This window comes from Lycium barbarum, chromosome 3 (genome assembly GCF_019175385.1).
Source record: "Lycium barbarum isolate Lr01 chromosome 3, ASM1917538v2, whole genome shotgun sequence".
In the NCBI taxonomy this organism is placed as follows: Eukaryota; Viridiplantae; Streptophyta; class Magnoliopsida; order Solanales; family Solanaceae; genus Lycium; species Lycium barbarum.
Window position 1 is genome coordinate 138,675,113 of NC_083339.1, and position 16,627 is coordinate 138,691,739.

Below are 16,627 nucleotides of genomic sequence, written 5' to 3' on the forward strand. Positions count from 1 at the left end.
ATGGTCATTGACAGGAATTCCACATTTAATAATTAAAGGGGCATGGTCTGAGCAGGTTCTAGAAAGATGAGTCACTGTTGTACCCCCAAACAAGTCAAACCATTCTTCATTATAAGCTAGTCTGTCTAATCTCTTCCAGATGGTGTTCGGGGGATCTCTATTATCACTCCAAGTGAAGGGAGTCCCAGAGAAACCACCATCCTGCAAATGACAATCTGTCAGGCAGGATAAGAAATCAAAACCTTCTTCAGACCTATATGGCCTTCCTCCGATTTTTTCTTCTGGACTAGTGGAAACATTGAAGTCACCAACCACGCCCCACGGGCCATTAATTCGGCCTGCTGAATCTCTCAGTTCATCCCATAATACACCTCTTAGATTCTCATCACACTTAGCATAAACAACCGTGACATAAAATGCAAAGGTACCTTGAGCTTGAGAAATATGAAGTAAAACTTGTTGTTCTTTATCTTCCATGATATTAACCTCATAATCAGAAGTCCAGAATATCCAGATCTTGTTAGAGCAATTATAAAAGCTGTATTGAAATCCAAGCTTTCTTTTGAACCTTTCAATCTTCCTTGCCATCACCAAAGGTTCCTGTAGGAAAATAATAGGGATGTTGTATTGATTTTTGATAGTTTTGAGTCTGTCAGCTGCTCCTTGGGACCCTATGCCCCTAATGTTCCATGATAATGTATTAATCATTGGAAAACATTGGAGTTAAGGTCCCATTGAGAATTCATGTGATTTGATCCTTCAGTTTGAACAAAAAAAGACTTTTCTCCATTCTGATCACCTAGGCCTCTTGGAGAGAGGTTATGAATACAAGCAATATTCTGTCTGGATATGGAAGAAGATTCAGGATTACATTTGATACGTAGATACTCTCCTGCTCCCCTCATTAATTCATCATCAGACTTAGAGTAGTTCATGTCTTCAGATGAAATATCTATAGCCATAACATGATCCCGAGGTCCATTGATAGAAACAGATTCTATGCCAAGAGTCCCTTGATTGTTGTCTCCTGGATCAAATAGCACTGTTGGTTCCTCCACAAAATGAAAATCATGCCCCCTCTCCTTATTCCTCCAGCTTGCATATTTTTCTGCAAGCTTAGGGTCCAAGCCAAAAAGGGGTGGTCTTTGAATGTTGATGAGCTCTGCATAAGCCCCCCCCCCCCCCCCCCCCCCCCCCCCCGTTATCAAAAACTACTTCACTAGGAATGGAAACTTTAGAGCTAAATTTCCTTCCCTTATGGTTTACCTTCTTCATTTCCTCCAGGTTCACATTTACCAGTTTAGTGTTCATGATTTGTGGATTGTCTAGGTCATCAGGGAATTCAACTTCTTTCTCTGGTGTAGTCTTCTTGTAGTTCTTTTTGTTTGTGGGAAGTTTAGTGGTCTTTTTCTTTTCTTTGGAAATCATAGCTTTGTCCCATCTGGTGGTCTTTTGAATCATGATGGAGCTAATTTGTTCTGTCTCTTGAGGTGCCTGTGAGATGTCTACTGATGAATCCTCCATGTTAACCTCTTCTTCAATATTATTGTGAGTGATTATCACATTGTTTCTTCCATGATTGGTCATGAGTGATTGTGTTGATCCATTTGCAGTACTCTTACCTTTCTTTCTTGCCACAGTTTGCCAGCCCCCTTCATCACCTACCCTTTCACCGTTAGTGCCCTGAGCTTCTCTTGTATCAGTGTTGACATTTGGGGTAGGAGTTATGTTGGTCCTGATGTTGTTCTGTCCATTAGTATTCTGATTGGTTTGTTCTTTCACTTGGTCACTTCTCTTGTCAACCTTACCAGTTCCATTTGAGCTAGAAACAGGTTTGGAACTCATACTGTCAACTCGTCTACCTGGTGCTTCTCTTAGCTCCGGATGTAGTATTCTGCAGGTTCTATCCGAGTGCCCTTGCATCCTACAATGGTTGCAGAATGCAGGAAGGCTCTCATATTCAATTTTTTGGATGAAATATTCTATTCTGCCTTTTTGGTTCCTTGTCTCAACTGTGACTTCATGAAGAGTTGGCTTAGCAAGATCAATTTCGATTTTTAACTTGGCAGTGGTTGGTCTTGTTTTTGATCTAGTAGCTTTGTCCATGACTAAAGGAAATCCAATAGGCTCAACTATTCTACATATAGCATCCCATTCGTAATAGTGCCATGGCAATTCTGGCAAAGTAATCCAGACGGGGGCCACAGTGATGTTTGGCTCGGGTTTGAATTTTGTGGTCCATTTTTCAAGTCTCATCACAAAATCCCCTCCAATAGTAATGAAATTCCTATCAGCTACATCATCATGGTCTTCCACATTGTCAAAATCAATGAATACATGTCTCATATCAAAGGCCCCAATAATAATGCATCCCCTTCCAGGGAATTCTTTTGTAAATTCTTTCCTAATAATATCAATTGAGGGTCGAATCTTAGTGAACTTACCTACAATGGTCCACTTGCATGTTTGTGCCAGAATGTCATTTTCCTCTGTGGTGAAGACCACCACTGGTTTGTCGTTCACTACTTCGAAAGACCTCGGTGGAAGACGAACTCTACTTCTTGGTTTTGGGATTTTGGCCCCCAATGCCCCAACATAATTTTGAAACCCATTAACTCCATTAATTTGATCTGGGGGGTTTGTGGGAGAGGTATTAGCAAGATTGGTGTTTCTTCTAGTAGGGTTTGGTGTAGTAGACAACTGATTATGGGTTAATAGAGGGAAATTTTGTTGCGTCAATGCTTCCAGATAATACGGTGAAGTTTTGTTCTGCACTATAGGAGGTGGGTCCGGTGGAGGGACCTCCATCGTGGATTGCTTCCACCAGTAGCCGGAGCTTAGAAATTTTGCAAAACCTTAGGAGAGAGGAGGAGTTGGGTGCTTGGTGCTTGCTTGGTCCCGCGTAAGAGACGTTAAATTGGGTTAAGCTTTGTGGTCCAATTATGATTACCTTCTCTTTTTCATAACTATACAGGATTTAAAAAGTTATTACAAATTTATAGCAGCACTATAAAAATGTCGTACAATAGCAGATTCTATAGCAACCCCACCCCCCTCCCCCAAAAAAAAAAAATTCCAATCATTTAATTAATTTTGGTGTTATTTTGCCATTTCATTTGGCAATATATTTTTATATATATTGAAAATCAATTCATGTCAAACGCAAGTGTTTTAACCGAATTCAAATTCTAAATTGTCAATTAAAGTCATTTACGACTTAATTACTGTAATTTGTCTGTATTTGCAAATAGATATTCCACTTTGTTACGACAAGAAGTTTAGTTTATTAATTATTTGTTATTTCATCTTAATTGGATTACTTTTCAAAGAATGGTTTTAAGTGAAAGAGAATCGATTTTAAATTGAATTCAATTTGGTTATTGTCAATACTTTAGGTTACATTTGTAACAAGAAAGGCTGTATTTTTAAGGACAATTCGCACGATTGTCCCTATTTTGGGGTGGTCTTTAATTTTCGGTAAATTACGTGTGCATACACACACACACATATATATATATATATATATATATATATATATATATATATATATATATATATATATTAAGGAGAAATATTTACAAAACCTGACGATAATTTTCTATTTACAAAACATAACATTACAAACCGTATAACAAACATACTTTTAAAAAAATATACATATATATTTTTTTTTTCGCTCAAAAATTTATGTATGAAATGTGTATATCTCGCTCAAGACTTAAAAAGTTCGCTCAAAATTTAGTGTATGAAAACGGTATGAAAATTGTATGAAATGTGTATATCTCGTTCAAGGCTTAAAAAATCACCTCAAAATTATATGTATGAAAACGTTATGAAATTTATACCTCGCTCAAGACTTAGAATTTCGCTCACATTTTCGTGTATAAAGTTCATGTTAGATTTCTCTAAAATTAATACAACTACAACAACATTGTATACAACTTTGATACAACATTCAAGACTTAAAATAATCGCTTAAATTTTTGTGTATGGAATGTGTATATCTTGCTCAAGGCTTAAAAAATTTGCTCAAATTTTGTGAATGAAAAACGTATGAAATTTGTATATCTCGATCAAGGCTTAAACATTACGCTCAAAATTTTATGTATGAGAATGGTATGAAATGTGCATATCTCGCTCAAGACTTAGAATTTTATTCACATTTTTTGTATGAAAAACTATATTAAAAATTACGCTTACACATACACATTTCTTACATTTTTCATACAACTTTCATACACAAAAAATTGAGGTAATTTTTTAAGCCTTCGAGCAACAAAAAAACCATTTTTTTTTAAGTTTAAAATAATTTTTTTAAAATAAAATTAAAAAACGAAAAATATATGAAAATTCGTCATGTTTCGTAAAATATTGTTATGTTTTGTAAATAAGGAAAACTATCGTCACATTTCGCAAATATTTCTCCTTAACATGTATATATACGTAATAAAAAAGTGACCGAAAATATCTTGAGGTTTTGAATTCAAATCTCAACAGAGTAAAAATAATAGCTAAGGTAAGATTTCATAGCAAACTATACTTATTGGGGCAAGAGTCCCAATTTTATAAGCATCAAACGTTGTTTTTTCTTAAAAAGATAGAAAAGGAATTCTAAATTTTATTTAAACAGAATTGTAGCTTAATAATGAAATGTTTATTTACTACATAATTTAAAATAGGAAAAAAATTACATGGTAAAATTTTATTTGATTTCGAAGTGCTAAATATTGGATTTCTTACATTGTTATATAAGGAAAGATTAAATAAGTATTAATATAATACTATTGATAATGAACACGTACAAAACTTATGGAAAGATAAAATGAGCCAGTTAATAAACATCAAGAAGGACTAGTACTACCCTTGCAAAAATATCCTATTAACCCACATAACTTAATATTATTCATGAATTACTTTAATATTTGGTTTCTACTGACGTTCCGTCCAAACCACTCAGGACTAGTACTACCCTTGCAAAAATATCCTATTAACCCTAACTAACTTAATATTATTCATGAATTACTTTAATATTTGGTTTCTACTGACGTTCCGTCCAAACCACTCATGTTTGATTAATGAGTGAAAATCTAATTTTTGTCAGTTAATAGTACCAGGCATGCCATTATTTAGAATGATCTAAATATGGAATTCTTTCTGAAAATCACAAGATCTTCAGCAGCTCGTTTTTAGAGGGCGAGCACTCTATTAACTTTGAATGAACAGGGGAAAAGGCACTGTAGACCTTTGTGACATGATCATCTATGCATCTTAGAACTGGATAAGATGAAGAGCTTGGAGAGTTCTTTTCATCAGAGACAAATTCCGATCTCGCTATGCGCCATTCCTTGCCTCCGCTCAGTCTTCTTCCAGGTAATGAGACTACAGCGTCATCTTTACAATACAATTCTCGATCAATGACATCAATATCGGTCCTGTCCCGTTCTTCCAGTGCTGAAATCACTTCAGCAGATAACTTTGACCGCAATTCTCTAGTTATATCAGAGAGAACAGCTGCGAGAGCAGGCTCTGAACTAATATTACGTCTAGAAAGAACCTTCATAATCAAAAACATATATCTCACTTGCAGAAACTCATGAACACATAAAAGTACCAATAAAGGGACACTCGACTAACAATTAACCTCAGGCCACTTCCTGGCGTAACGCTTAGTGACATCATGCACGCCGTCTTTTCCAATAGCAAACACATAGTTTAAACTCTTTCGCCATCTTCACAGAAAGGCTGAAACATAAAAATAAGAAGGCAGGTCGGCTAAGGTTGAAACACCAAAAATAAGAAGGCAGTTACAAAATTAGTGTATATGAATGGTAACTTGGCAACAATAGACCGATAATGGGATCTTAGTACCAGTGCAAATTTGCTCTTTAAAATATTTAATGAAACATGTGAGGTACTAGCTATAGTTCTCTAAAATATTTCATGAACATGTGATGTACTTGCCAGTACTTGCCATAATAAAAAGATTCCTAGTACTGAAATATATGCAAGATATACTGAAAGTTTCCATTGTTAAATTGAGCTTTGCTTCTGTTGTCACTAAGTTTGACACCCTTTCACGATTTCGAAACATGCTTCTTTTAAATCTTCAATGACTTCCTGATCGTTACAGTTGTAACAGATATACGCATGCCTGCGAAACTCCTAGGTTCTGGATTTACAGGCATGACATTATATATGTTAAGAAAGGCAGAGCAAATTTAATGGCAATACAGCACAATTAGAATTATGCGATTGCTATTTGCTATAATAGTTACATAATAAATCACATCTACTAAGAGGTCAAATTGCCAAAGAGAAAATAGCCGTTCTCATATAATAGAGGATTGTCATATATTCCTTCACAAGGATCAAGATGCATCCATCTGCATTATTTGGCCCAATCACTTCATGTTCTAGATCAGTGCAACAAATTTATTGAGCTAGCCTTGTGAAAAGATATTACCTTCCTAGAGAGGGCGAAAAGCACTTTGTCCAGACATGATCTGTGAAGTCTAAAATCTGGAAGGTGAAACAGCAGAAGTAGAAGATAAGCCAAACATGAATCTCTAAAACAGCTGATTTCCTTCCAAAACTCCTCCTCTTTTTTTTTTGGGGGTTGGTTTTGTTGGGGGTTGGGGGGGGGGGGGGGGGGGGGGGGGGGGGAGAGGAGAGCTCAATGGTAGAGGTTCCTTAAAGTCGTGCTCGGCATCAGAAGTTCAATATTAGCACTTAGATTTTTTTTTTCAGAAAAAGCACCATAAGGGAAGACATGTTTTCTCGCTAAAATCAGCATAATGCAAAGCAATTGAGTCTGAAGCATGTTGCATTGTTTTTTAGGCAAGCACACATCTTCAACGTTTCAGGTTTAGGTCAGTGTCCAGGATAGTCACTCCTTGCACTACTCTTCTAGATTCTCTATGGGGGGTTTGTTACACATTTTATTTGTTTATCTTTCCAGCTGGTAAAATTTATTCCATCTTTCCCTTCTATTTTCTTCTTCTTATTTGGATTTCTGAACAGAAAAAAGGGAAAGATTAAATTCACCTAGACCCATATTAGAAGATATAGCACTCCTATCTCATTCTCGAGCTAGTATTGTTTACCCCGAAATCGGATAAGCAATTAAATTTGTAAGTGGGTATAGGATATGTGCTTGGATCTTGGTTTATGTAGATGGAGAAAATGTATATGCGAGAGTTCTTCGATGAAGAGATCGAGGATGGTGACTTGCCAAGAATGTAAACGTGTATAAACAGTGTGAAACACTTTGATGGAAGAAACACAATATAAACCGAAACAAACAATCTTGGCCGGATCAGATATTGAGAGAGAGATTGCATATATATTTTTCTATTACAAGTGTTCTTGGAGTTCTTGGAGGATGAAGAAGCCAACCCTTCCAAAGGAGGGGGATGTGCTCTATTTATAGTGTGACCTCCATGGATCTCATATGATGTGAACTAATAAAATAATAGCAACAAGGACAGCTCTGCACGGATTTGGTGGGATTGGACTGACGGCGCCGTCTGACACACGCATGGTGGGTAGTTGACCAGGACAGGACGTTACTGGCGCGTGACCCCCGTGCAACGGCCACACGGACCAACGGCTACTCGGACCAACAGCCGTACGGACCAACGGCCACGAATGCTCGGGTCACCGGGCTTGGTCGTTCCAATGACGAAGAAGGCAGATCAGTCGGTCCCCTCGCTCCACCGGTTTGCCTCGCATCCGGTTTTTACCGTATACAAGTATCTCTTCGTAAAACTTCTCATACCAGTTCAAAAAGATCAAAAACAAAAAAAGTCCTGACGTGTATTTTCTGAGGAAGTTGGTGAAAAGATAATTGATGCAAGTCTTTTGTGAATTCTGTTTTAAAGGACCAGTACTCAATGGGTGGAAACAGCTCTGGGCTTCTCTAGAGCTCTTCACACAAATATTCAGCTATTTGTGAATATTTCTTCAATTTATAGAAGTTTGGTCCCCAGTCAATCAATTCAAAATGGCACTTTGTGGCTGCAGGCTCTTAAATGTTTTTATTTGCATATTTGTCAATCTAATTTTTATCATATGTACATGGAGAAATTCACCAGTCACTAAAGCTTCCAGGCCAAAACGAAGAACAATTACAAAGGATTTATGAACATTCAATTCACCATACAGTGCAATAGAGCGCAATGGCAATTATCTAAACATGGTTGGCGTCAAAATATTTTTTCTTGGAGAAGAAACTTACCAAACGAGAATCATAACCAAAAGCCCTACAATAGAGTGGGAAGCAATTGGCGCACTCCCCACACCGCCCCTTTCTCGTCTCTAGAAGCTGCATAAATGTCGGTCAGAAACTGTGACATGAACTCTTCCAGTAGCAGATGTATCCAACACCTTCAATAGGTCGTTTCTTGGGAAACGGGTGATATTTGAACACAGATTGCATCTGTGGACATTAGACATAAATGTTATACGACAACCATATTATTTTCCTGTTAAAAAGATATAGAGAGAAGAGGGAAGCCCATATCCTTACAGAGAGAGAATTTTAACGCTTAAAAGATGTCAGAATAGAAAAGCAGCTCCAAATGATTTCTTGCATGTGCAAAATGATGGGGTGACCAAAAAAAAAAAGTACATTAAAGCCAAGCTAGTAATGCTTCTTTGCTTACAGTTGACAAACCAAATGATGCCTCGATTAAACGACACTAACATCTGACAGTTGATTAAAAAAAAATTGCAAAACAGAGTACTAGTTGTGGACCTCTTGGTATAATTTTGGGTACCCTAAGAGACGGGATTTTTTCCTTTCCCCATAGCACACTGGTGTGCGTTACTAAAATAGGCAACGAATTTTAAGTGTACCCCTTTAGTCGTATAGAGCTAGCAGCGGTCTCAAAAGATTTCAACCGAGAAAAACCCAGCATAGAACGCTGAGAGACTATGCTATATCACAGGAAATACACTTTGAGCAATAACTTATCAAAAGAGCACGCTTTCAGTAGTTGATAAGGATTCCTGGGAGAAACCCACTGGCATTAATGTGGAAGCTTGTTACAAAAGTATACTTTCCTGTTTAGAACCTACCGGTTAGTTATTAGAAACCGAAATGATTGATGATCTCCCTTAGAACCTATCTAACACCACATAAAATGAAGGTAACATCTTTTCAGAACATACCAATAAAGTTCAACTCGAGAAGGACCATAAAGTGTTTCAGAAAAATTTGCAACTCCCATGCCTTGACTTCTGGTTTCATTACCACAACTATCACAAGGGGAGCATTTACCCACCTACAATGACATCGAAAAAGAAAATGAGCATAGTGTCATTATATCCTGAGATTGAATGTCATCGAAATGAGGATGCTATAATCGATGTGCCATCATATATAGTTTGGACAAGATTGAAAATGATAGCATCCAACAAAGGGTGCAAATAGCACATGCAAGGATACAGCGAGAGGTTGTCTGAGATGGTTTGACAAGATCTTACATAAACCTCTATATGCACCAGCATGTAGGTGCAGTACCATGACAATTTGAGGTTATAAAAGGGGGCAAGGTAACCCAAAATCACGTGGAGGAAAGTAGTCTAAAAAGGATTTACAAGATCTTTGAATCAACGCAAACTTAACTAAGAGTAGATCGTAATATATGCAAAGGGTCCGTTAAGGTGACACCAACTAGTTGGAACTTGTAAGTTAGGTTTAGGTGTTGTTACACTTAAATTAGTACAATGGTTTGTCGGGATTGGAGACTTATATGCCCATGTGAGGATAAGCTCTTGATTTACAGAACCCCAAATTTACCCTAAAGGACAGTAATTAATACTGCAATAAAGTTGGCTTTAAAGAGTGGAACTGATATAGCGAATTCATATAGTTGACCACAACTAGTTTGGGATTGACACGTAATTGATTGGTTGATTCTTATTTTAAGAAGACCCCATTAGTTACAAATGCACAACTGCTATGTATCAAAAGTCTTTTTAATAAAAGCAATTCATTTTTTAGGCAGGGAGAGAGAAGGAGACAGCTATAGAAATTTAAGGGAAGTTATGTGATGCATAAACTGTGATTTGCAAGAACTAGTCGGGCTTAATTAACTGATTTCTCTAAAAGCAATGTTCGCAAGGAAAGAAAGTCTCTCAAATCAGGTGTTTTTTTTTTTTTTTTTCCTTCTGAAAACCGAGAAATCCACAATTTTGCCTGCAACGCGGTTCGAACCCGTGACTTGTGCATAACCCGTGTTGCGCTCTTACCACTAGTACAAATCCCTAGGAACCATCAAGTGAAAAATATTGACAGTCAAGTGCTTACAGACAATATTAGTCAAGTTATTGGGTGAGGTTCAAAACAGCCAGTCAGCAAGGGTATATGATGTCATTGACTGCAGCCATAAATAGGGTCATGATCTTCCGCCAGCTAAGTACTCAAGCAACAGAGTGAAGATATTATAAAAGAAAAATATCTACATAGCTTCCGTCTTAAACAACTAAGAACTTTTCAGATGAAGTAAAACCATTTAGTTATACACTAAATTGAAGTCAAGGTTCCAGTTAGAGGTTCATCATAGGCTTTGTCTTCGGCAAAAACTAAAAAGGATAGCAGAAAACCACATGCAAATTAGATGTGTCGGAAGAATACTTCGATTGAAACATAAGATTTAAATGATTTAGACCCATAGTAGTTTCAATACTGCATTTTCAGCATTATAGATACGCATAACAACGTCACTGCATGGAAGTAGAATGAAGTGAAAATTTATTGAGTCCTTAATGACGAAAATTTGAAGTAGCAGTGGAGGCAAGAAATTACCGAAATGATTGCTTAAACCAGAATAGCAGCTGTAACTGGAAAGGATTATCTTGTTCAACACTTCAACTTTTGTTGGTTTGTAGTTTCCTTCCTGAGCATATATAGTACAGATGCCAGAAATTCTGGCTGATGTCAACCCACAAATTCTCATATTCAGACCGAAACTAAGCTCCCACTCACAACCAATGTAACAAGCGGCGCCAAGTATGGACTATAGAACCTTCTGTATCGATTTAAAATTTGTACAGAAAAACTTGTTCTTCTTGTTGCTAAAGCTACTATAACTTTTTTTTTCATTTCATTTTAAAAATCTACTCTGAGGCCCATAATAACACATTCAAATTGATTTCACAATCATCTTCTTAGCAGTAACAAAATTCAGATTCAAAGGGAAAAACTGCCAATGATAACCCCTTTTTTTTCTTTTTTTCTTTTTTTGGGAAAGGTAAGTAAGAACATAAACTCAATATTATTCAGGAAACGGGAAAAGGGAAACGAAGCCAAACTATTAAAAGATACAAATGAATAAGTTCATCAAAGTTTATCAGAGACAACAGATCAAGCAACATTGATTTCTTAAATTTTTTTATCTCTTGAACACCAGAAGAGATAGTAATATCTATGTTTGCCACTCTTGAGAAGGTTTCATTAACTGAAAGCAACAAAGGAAAGTAAATCTTATTACATGATGAATACATACTCAACATCCCAATCTATTTCTTAAAAAACAATATCTCATTCTTGAATTGTTCAAAGTTAAATATATATATTTGTTGAACACAGTTACCAATTTATGCACAACAAATAAACAACAAGATGATAGTACTAACCCTTGCCAAGGAAATCAATGCTTTCTCCTCAAGCTTATCCACAGGCACCGTCTTTTGAGCCATTTCTTGCTCATGTGGATCTTCATACTACAACATGAGGAAAGACGTTTATTATGTATCAACGGAAATGATTTTATTGTGTTTCACCTTTTCAAACTAAAAGTCAATGATGAATTACTCTATCCATCCCATCCCATCCCATGCACAGTATTAAGAGAAAAAGTGAGACTAAGGATATGGCATAATTTACGCACTTTAATATTATTGGGATAAAAGAAAATATCAAATTGATTATAGGATTTTGTGCGCACAGCTGGTATAGTAAAAGGAATCAAAAGGCATATAAAAGTAGAATCATAAAAGAATCTTGAATTCTTGAAACATGAAAAAACTGCTGAGAGTAATTAGTATTTATGGTATATATCCAAACTTTAAAGAAAATATTATTTATAAAACTTTGGGCTTTTGAAGTAAAATACCTAAAGAAAATCTCCTACTCCATCTACTGAAAAGGGAGAAACAACTACGGAACACAAGTTAAGATGGACAACAGAAAGCCACATAGAACATATACCATTTGAACTTGATTAACATATGGCCGTATCCGCTGTTCGACTTGCTCCTTATTTTCAGTAGCAACAAAATGCTGCATCATAAGAGCATCTTCTTCTGCCTAGATGCACATCACATGATAATAAATGAGTGTTATCAGCATAAGATGATAATAACAAGTTAGCGCTTGTAGTTTAAAAATGCAAAATAAAGGTTTTCTTTAACTCCAACTAAAGTCGTCATACAACTAAAATTAGTCTAAGGTGAAGAAAATGAAGGGTCAGTTGTACATTTGTTTCCTAATTGGCATTGATAAGGCATGCTAGATAAATATCACTATAGAAAATAAAAGTTAACCTAATTTAAGGAAAAAATAATCATATAAATGAAAAGGAATGTAAATTCTTTAGGTTCCTTTTATTCCTAGCTAGAAATAAGTTTTGTTTACTATGTTCGAGAAAATCTCATGTTGAAATAACAAAAGAAGAACTCGATACTTTGCTTAATGTTAATCCTTTCAAACTGCTCACTATGAAGTTCTTCAAAAGTTAGGATTCTCATTGTAATTTTATAAATCAAAGGATTCAAGACAGTAAGATTTACCCATAGATTAAGGTTAGTAAATCAAGACCGGAAGTCCAAATCTTAGTTGTTGCAAGGAAATTAATTCCAGCTTTACGCTCTAGCTGACGTCTATTTTGCTTACCTCGAGCGTCCCATTACCATCATCACTTCCATTTTTGTTACTCTCTGTGTCCTAATTTAAGTGCCTTACTTTGGGTGTCTCCTTCTTTATTTAGTAAGTTTTTCAATTCTAACATGGCAGGTTTAAAACCACAAGATTTAAAGGACTACACACATTTTTAATTTAAGACCAAGAGATTCGAAATTCTCCCTTTGGTTCTTAAACTCCGTGCCAAGTCAACCTAAGAGGCTTAAATTGGGAGTATATTTATTCAAAGTGAAACACATAGCTCAAGAATAGGCCTATTGCAATCACATTGACAGTTGAAGAAAATCAAATAACACAAATGTTTGACAAAATTCAATGCAGAACCTGAAGAAGTCTTTATCTGACATTGCCAGTTTTTCTTTCTCCTCAGCTGCTATTTCCTCTTCAACTCCATTAATTGATAACAACTGGATCATCTCTTCCCAATATCTTCTCATCAATTCAATTTTAACAAATCAAATGCTCAAAATTCAAAATGGGTTTCATTTTTAACAAAGCAAACACTCAAATGCGCTAGCATATTCATGCAAACACAGATCATATGGGATACATTCATCTCACTAGCAAATTTTATTATTTTTTTCAAGTTGATCAAATAATTGACGAACTGTATGATACAATCTTATCATGAATATTGAAATTCACAAGCAATACTTATCGAAATTAGAATCATCAATAACATAGACATAACACGAGATAACGATCAACAGATCACTGTTGCACCTTGCAAAATCTCGAAAAGTAAATGCAAAATATATATATTTTGTTGATCAGGAAGAGCTGGTACTTGAGGACCTGAAAGAAAAAAAGGCCTGTAAATGAAACGGTAAATTGATTTGAATGACAGCAAGTCATACTTTGGAACTTGTTCAATATTTTGCAAGTCGGTTGGTTTCTAATGGAAAACGAATAAAATTGCAGCTCTAGATAGGAACAAATCTTCATTCATATACTTGCTCCGTTCATTTTTACTCATCCAGTTACCAGTATTCTAAACATAATTTTTTTATTATTTTACGTATAACATTAATTACTTACTTCAAATTATTTTTAAAATTTAATAAAAATATGTACCAGTTAATATGAATATATTAATAAATTATACACTTCATATATTATTTGTTAAATAGCATGAAAAGTTCAAAGCGAGCAAATAAAAGTGAAGGGAGGGAGTATATCTGTACAATGCTTGCTGCTTTTAGCGTTGTGCATGTTAACGGTTAAACCAATAACCCGAACCGATTATTAGATTATTGAATTAATGGTCGGGTTAATGGGTTATTGGTTCGGGTATCGGGTGGTGTTCTCTAGTTATTGGAGTATCGGTTCGGGTCTCGGGTTCACCACTTTTGTTAACGGGTGAACCAATAACCCGATAACCATTTATTTAATTATAATTATATCCTTCCATATATAACCTTTCATATATAATTTGTGGAGTCCACTGTCCAGCGTTCCATATAACCCTTCCATAAATAATTACTATGCCTATTATAGCTAGATATGCTTTTCGATTTAACTTTGTGGATGATTTCTGTTACCTAAAAGAGGAACTTGATATATTGTATAATCACCATCGCTTGTAAGTGTGAATGTAGGTGCAAGGAGTGCTTGCACAATGAGTCTAAGGACTAAGATGCCTCAATAGTCTGATAAAGTTCTAATCATCAACACCGGGACTAAGAAATAGAACTAATCTTTTTGGCATGGCTCCAATTGATCGAAATTGATCCCCAGCCTTGCCACCAAGTTAACACTTGCTTACCAGTAGGCTAATAGTGTCTTGTGAGTTGTGATGGAGCAAAGCTGCAATTGATTTCTTTGAATGGTTCATTTTTATAGCTAACTGCTGCAGACACTTTCTTTTGTAGCTACTTTATTCATCTCGTTAATTCATTTTTTATTTTTCTTTGGAGATGGGTTCTTTGTTCTTGAAAATTTTTTGTGTGATATCTTAACGATTAAACCTATAACCGAACCGATAACGATAAAAAACCGATTAACCAATAACCCAGTAACCGATATCTTAATGGTTCTTTAACGGTTTAACATGTCTACAAACCGATAACCGATAAGTTTAACTGATAACTTGCAAACCCGAACTGAACCACCCGATACGCAGCCCTAGCTGCTTTATACAAGTATGAATCTATGTAAACGTCATAAATGACGACTCGTGGGCTAGAAGATGGGCCGCACTAGCTAGATGGGCTCATCTTAAGTTGCTGGGGCAATATGTCCTTCAAACGCGCTGGTCTTTCATTTTTTATCCTGTAATGCGTGGTCTTTAATATTTTCCCTTCCGAGCTAAAAGATCGATCTTACTACCTCTACCTAGAACATATAAAAGCCTAAAATAGACCTCAAACCTCCAATTAAACCTATTCATCGTTCCAACAGCAAACCTATCAATCGTTCCAACGTTTCACCAGAAAAATCTTCATTGATTTTGCTGCTACGAAAAAAGTAAATACATAATATATAACATTTGAATTGAACGCAATTCAACTCAATTTAACGCTTTTATTAAGTTTAGATTTGTTAATATTTGAAAATAACAACAAATCATCTTCTATGAACTAAACAGTTGAAATTCAACATTGTGGATGATAATTTTACTCAAGTTTGCCGGAAGGGGAAGAACTTCAGTTTACAAAAGTAAAAACTACGCCGTGAGAGGCAAACTTACATTTTTCATAACCAAAACAAGAAATACATAAAATGTTAAAAGTTTTCTGATTTTGATTAGTTTATACATATCTTTGGATTACTATACAATGCTTATTGAGTAGAATTGATCAAATCTACTACTTATATCTGATTTGATTAGTTTATATCTGAAAGGTAGACCATACAGAGTTTTGAGCAAGTTTGGTGTTTATCTTTACCGGAAAGAGCAAAACATCAGTTTACAAAAGAACAAAGTTTGTCGCTGGAGGCAAACTTTCATCATAATCAAAACAAAATTCTTGCCTGATTCTTTGTAACCTTGTCATTCTTCTCCACTGGTATTTCCCTAATTTGTGGAGATTTTCTCACAAACAAATGAGTCACAGCATCACTGTTCTTGCAGACATCACGTATAAGCCTCTGACCTTGAAGTCTCTCACAAATACGAAGCTCTTCTTGTCCATCAATATCTCCTCCTAAAGTATAAGATACGTTAAGTGACGGATTATAAAAATCAAACAAGTTATATTGAATGTTTATGATAATTGACAATAATACACCTATTGTACCTGTGAATGCAAAGCACAATGCTCCACCCCTGTCCACCAGAATCAAGTAGGGCATTGACATATAGTAAAACGTGTCTTGTCCTGGGTTATTAACGAGTGGAGAATAGGAAAAATTTCAGACAAACCGCCGACTAGCTTGAGTCAAAATGGTAATCTTCCTCGGCCGCCAGCATGGCACCGTCCACCGTCGGTGGTGTTAGCAGCGGGAAGTGCCTTAGCACTAACATTTTGATTAACAGGTCTAAAATGGCTTTGAAGAGAAAATGCATGCGATATTGTAGCAGCGAAGGATGAAGGAGATGATTCTAAATTGACATAAGTCCACAAATTTACACAGAGTGTTGTATCCGAGTCGGATCCATCGCCGGAAAGTATTTGGGCATCGCATTAAAGTTCAGATTGGGGGAAGGAGACAGAAATTGCAAAGAGGGAAAGTAAAAGCAAGCAGCAACTCGAAATGGCT

General features: G+C 35.9%; 1 pseudogene; it reads right to left on the reverse strand.

Moving 5' to 3' along the window:
- Positions 1–4,764: 4,764 nt before the first annotated feature.
- Positions 4,765–16,225, reverse strand: LOC132631462 (peptide-N(4)-(N-acetyl-beta-glucosaminyl)asparagine amidase-like; annotated as a pseudogene).
- Positions 16,226–16,627: the final 402 nt, after the last annotated feature.